This window comes from Cyanistes caeruleus, chromosome 4, assembly GCF_971803275.1.
Source record: "Cyanistes caeruleus chromosome 4, bCyaCae1.hap1.1, whole genome shotgun sequence".
Taxonomy (NCBI): Eukaryota; Metazoa; Chordata; class Aves; order Passeriformes; family Paridae; genus Cyanistes; species Cyanistes caeruleus.
Genome location: NC_141704.1, coordinates 50,350,090 through 50,355,832, shown reverse-complemented (window position 1 = coordinate 50,355,832; position 5,743 = coordinate 50,350,090). Strand labels below are relative to the sequence as shown.

The 5,743-nt window shown below is 36.3% G+C and overlaps 1 long non-coding RNA gene across 1 annotated transcript; it reads right to left on the bottom strand.

Annotated features, from left to right (window-relative positions):
• Window positions 1-938: 938 nt before the first annotated feature.
• Window positions 939-5,224, bottom strand: LOC147653634 (uncharacterized). Its single transcript, XR_015285969.1, has 3 exons — window positions 4,883-5,224; window positions 4,610-4,718; window positions 939-4,313 (listed from the first exon to the last, which is right to left on the bottom strand). It is a non-coding gene; the product is annotated as an uncharacterized LOC147653634 (long non-coding RNA).
• Between the last annotated feature and the right edge of the window lie 519 nt (window positions 5,225-5,743).

The window sequence follows — 5,743 nt, the reverse complement described above, 5'->3', positions numbered from 1 at the left end:
AGAACAGAGAAAATGTAGGTGATGTTACAAGAAGCACTTTAAACCTTTTCAATCTAATCTTTTATGTGACATTAAGATGTAGCAACCCAACAGTGTGGTGGCTGTCACTTTTTGTTATCATTATGGCAAAAACAGAGCAATTATATTTGTGTATACATGGCTCCATCTAGATTTCAATCTATCCAGAACTGTATTTTCCAACAGCAAATCCAATTGCCAAAATAATTCACTCCAGGAATGAGTAATGTGCTCATTCTCCAGGGCAAGTGTCTTGTTTCTACAGCAAGAGAAAACTTCTGTGTCTTTTCACCACATCTGCAACTTTCACACAGGCTCAGTCATCCTCTACTCCATCCTGTACAGCCATCCTCTATTATTTTTCCTCTACAAGCTGCAATATTCCACAAGATCAGCAAAGGAGCCTTGCAACTCAAACTGTCATTTCATAAAGCCTCTTTGAATTTCTGGAGCAAACATTCAATATTTTATAATTTTCAAAAACAGATACTGTTAGAGATTTGCTTCTAGGGATATATCTCTTCTGTGCTTAACCATATTTAATTAAGATGCCCTGGTTTTAAGCCTGAGGTGCTAAATATGATACTGCTTTCAAATTTTCATGAAAACTGCTTGAAAAATCTCATCAGTGGATGAATAGAAAATGTTCTTGAGCAGCAGCCTTTCTGTCCAGGCATATGGCTGAACTATTCCAGGAAAGTAGTTTATTATTTGCTAAGAAAACCAGAGAAGATAACAATATGACAGGACCAGGGTGAAATCCATCTGCCATTCAAGTGGAACAGAGGTTGCCCAGGGCTCTGTACTGACTCAGATTGTGCACTGGTGCATTCATAGATATTACCTGTAGAAAATATATTTGCTTTTCCCAACAGAAATCATAGGCATATAGCAAGAGTGTGGAGAATACATAAAAATGAATATATGAAATCTAGATAAGAAAGGCTGAGGCCACATTACAAAAAAGCTTCATCTTACCAGCTTGTTAATTACTGGTAAAAAAAGACAACAAACACAGACACACATTTTGTTGAGTATTTCTTAGTGATTAGCACCATTTTTTTTCTTGCAGATCCATTAAGTCCATTAGCACCAAATTTTTGCAATTCAATACATTTTATTTAAAACACTACATATACATGTATTGGGAGGGCTGATGTTTTGCTGCACTACTGTAGTAACTAATGACTTGTAACATGGTAGACAGTAAAAATCATAACCTCTAAGAACCTATAAACAAGACCTCTTGAACTCAGCAACGTAAACCTCATTCACTTGTGGACCTGAGGCTGCCAACTCTAAAGGCACAGTTTTGCAGGGAGCTGTAGGAACTTTGGTCTTCATGAGAATTCCTGCCTGCCACACTCCTGGTCCTTACATGCATGGCACATCATCAATAGCATAGGCAGATTAACTTGCAGTAAATTAGCCCCATAAAAACATGTATTAAAAGAGGAAAAGGGCCTGGAGAAAGGAGTTGGCTTGGCTTGGCTTTTCCCTGTAATCACAAACTTAGCAAACAAGAGATTTTAGAATCTGGGGTCAAAAGAGTGAGAATATGAGTTTTGGATTAAATCATCTAAACATGAGCATCTTAGAAATTAAATTCTGGATATTGACCCAAGAGTTGCAACACAGTATGAAGTAACTATACTCATCTTCCTCATAAATTTGTTAAGAAATGTATGTCTTCATTAGGTATAACAGCATTAGTTTACTGAGGTAGCTTTTTCCCTGCTAGATAGGGTGTTCCCCTCCCTCTGTAAGGCATTGTTTGAAAGTGGTTTCTAGTAGAAACCAGAGGGTATGTGATGGGAGAGATGGCTGAAATTATAGTTTCACAGCAAGGGTGTGAAAAGACTTTTGAAATTAATCCTGTGCTCTAGGACACCACATTGCTTACATTATTTACATAAAATGTCAGGATGCTGGTAATACAATCTAATGCCACTGAGCTGAGCACAGGCTGTAACTTTTGCTGACTGCAGCAGGAGAAGATGAGCAAAGCTGACATTAAGATAAAGACAGTGAAAACTCCACTGCTGGGGAAAAAGAAAGGAAAAATGTGAAGAGGCAGAGAGGCAAACAATATATCAGAACTGCTTTCAAGAGCGCATTCAGAGTTCTAAAACATGAAAATTATCACATAAAACAGAGTAAGCAAATGAATTTATAGATACCCTTTTAAACAGGCTGAGTTTGAATACACCTATCGAGCGAGCAGGGAAAGAACTAAAAGGTCAGGACTGGTTCCTGGGAGAGTGGCAGGAAGGACAGGAGCAGGTTAGAGACAGATTAGGACCACATGTTTGCCATAAAGGGCCCGGTGAGGCAGCAGAAGGGAGGGCAGTAGGGACTGCCATTTCCCATGAAGAAGAAAGGCAGAAGGCATTCTGCAGCAGCGCAAGGGAGCCTGCCCTGAGCAGCCTTTCAGACTGGAGTGCACCTTGTGAAAGGTAATGACAGCAGAGGTCTTAACTTGCATGTTGGTCAGGGAAGCAGCAGAGGTGCTGGCTGGTGGGAAGAGAAACTGTTTTCAAAATCTGTTGAAGGGATTAGCAGACACAGCTGAAGCAGAGAGGACCATACCAGGGCTTTAGAAAGAATACTAGAATTACAATGAACAGCTGAATGTGTTAGTGAGAGAATTTGGGTACAGGTAGCTAGTATGAGAACATTATATTCTGCCTTTCTCTCTCAATGCTTTCTGACTTCTATTCATAACTGGACAAAACAGAAGAAAATACAATTTTTGATACCCATTAAAAATTGTAGAGGCTACAAATTTCCAATTTATTTCTTGTTGATAATAATAGTCTTATGCCAACTTTTATCTTTAGATTGCTTTAAAAAATAATCAATGCTCCAAGAGCTACAAGAGGATTTCCAATTATAAACCACTATGATCTTATTAGAAGAAACAATGTATCAGCTTTGATAAAGATAAAACTCAGAACAGTTTCATTAGAAATTAGAAAAATCCTTTTCTTGATAAACTAGAGAAATAACATGTGCAATCTGCTATTATCTGGCAGTGACAGAGTAGCAAAATTCCAACTGTATGTCAGCAAGTGGACAAACAGCTGGTTTGTTTTTATTGTTTTCACCAATAAAAATATGAGTGTGCTTGATTTGGCTGCTGACACTGTGATCATTATTCAAGATATAAAGGAACTCAACCACTTCAAAGACAAAAGCAAGCTGGTGTGTAATGAAAGCTGCCAACAAAACATGAAAATATAAATACATGCACATACAGGAAAGAGAAACAAAACTATTTTTCGTGCCAATTTGAGAAAAAATGTGCTGCTCTGTTTTTCTGAGATTAATTTTGTTTTATCCAATCCCTTGTCCTCAACTTCCTTCAAGGACTCACTTGGGTGAGATTCTGAAAGATGTGAAAGATACAGAATTCTGCAGAAGCTGTCAAGAATAAACATGAACTTTAAATCTGGTGGCCCTAAAATTCTCATGTTAGGTGATCAAGCCTTGCTAAACATGATCTACATTAAATTCCAGACCAAATCACCTGACAAGAATTTGAAGTTGATCTGAATTCTTCTAATACTCACATGGGAAAAGAAATTTAAAAGTGCAGAAGGATGGGACATTTGGTCACTCCAAAAAACAGAGTTTGCAGTATAAAAAATTAGTTGTCTAGACCTCCATTTAAACATTCTGTAAAGGACTAAGAAATTAAATCCTATATTTTTTCAAAATCATTTATCTATATAAAAGTGAACCTCCAGATTGCTGGAAAAGAGACAAGTCAAACTGGAAGGAAATAGTGTCATAGTGTTACCCTGATGAAAATATAATAGTATCAGTCTAGCCTACTTAGTTACACTAGCAATGAGTATTACTAGAAGAGGGCAACTTTTGAGACAATATTTACTCTTCTCTAAAATTTCATTTAAAACAACTTTTTAAATCAAAAAGATGATTCCATCTATGATTCCTACCCCTTCCTTAAAAAAATTGCTCGATTTTTTCATTCATTTAACAAGAACTTAATACATTCACCATAGCAGAAATAAATATGCAAGTACATATTTTGTTTAATTCTTTGCATTGAATTGTATTAAGAAGCAAAGAACAAATTTGGCATGTTTTCTATTTTTGACACCTCTGTAACAGAATCAGTTATACAATATGTAAAGAAAAAGAGATGCAAAAATTCCAGTAAAATAATCCGCTCTATAGCACAATCATTGCAATGTTTTCTCAACACACAGTTCTGACTTCTATCTCTGTTTTGGGGAATTCTGTCCACATGAAGAAACACAGCAAGTTACCTGCAAACAAACAAACAAGAAAATCAGGCAATCTATCTAAGCCTTTCTCCTTAAATAGATTTTATCCTTGAAATGGGAGTAGAATAACAGAGAAACATCTTGTTAAGAAAACGTTGCAATTTGTAAAAATTAAATAAACCTTCCATTTTCATCACCTAGGCCATATATCAAATAGAAAGTTTTGCATTTTATCTTTCTAGTATTTCCCACTGTAAGAAAACCTAAGAAATCTTGATTGGGTCTTAGGTTATTCAATTTTTAGAGTATTTTGCAATCATCCAGGCCTGATTCCTTACTTTCCATTTGGAAGTCTCTGTGTCCAACCTCAAAGCTACAGATCCAATTCAAAGTGTCCCAACAAGATTCAGCATCCTTTCTAGTGGATGCTCGATCCATGGCACTGGTCTGAAAAGGAAGTGAGTGATAGGCATTATAACCACATTCCTGTTTTAGGAGACTGACCTTTTCCTCAAGACTAAATCCACAGAATATACAAACTTCTATTATTTCATATTTCTTATTGCAATAGAATAACTTATATAGAATAGTGCTCTTTAACCAGTACCTACCTTTTCTACCCACTAAATGGATTTTCAGAGGGACAGTTTGGGATTTTCATATCCTTGTGGACTGAGTAATGTAAACATAGAGATGATCTTAGAAGTACAAAATCATCTTTGCCTCTCTGTGAGAGCTGGATGATTAAACTGCAGGCACAATAAAGCCTACATCAGGGATATGAGACCCCAAAACACATCTTTCTCATCTGATTTTTCTGAGGTTAGGGAGGCTACAAATTTCAAAGCTCTGTGGGGTTGCATTTAGAATATAAACTAATACACCGTTTTAGAAATTACTAGGAAATTATTCCTGAAACATTGAAGAATTAACACAGAATCTTGCCTTGAAACAAGAAACTTGAGCAACCCCGCTTGAAATCAATGAAAACATTCACCTGAGCAACCTATGAGACCAACTGATACCAATTTAGAGGAATAAAGAAAATGCTGTGTTTCAGGAAGATGTTTACTTCTATGTGGTTCCACTAACTGGACAATATTATTCCTCTTGACTAAGGTGTATGTGAAAATCAAGGTGTTTCATGAAATGCTCTTCTTATAACAACAAGCTTTTTGTTTACAGGGTTTGGTTTTGTCAGGCATGTAAATCTCACTTCAGTACTTTGGACTGTAAGCAGGTTTTATCAATTTAAACTGTATTTAACCTCTACTCCCCCACCAATGGGTCAGTGTTTAAATGGAATTGATGGAGAAAGCTGAAAAGGAGCAAGGCATTTTGTCTCTTTATGGTTACCTGTAATGAGATATTCTCAATGTCTATTCTCAGAAGTTGGTCTTTATGATTCTTAACATGCAAAATGTGTTCAAAGGATGACTCTTAGCATAAATAATGCATAATTTAATAGACAA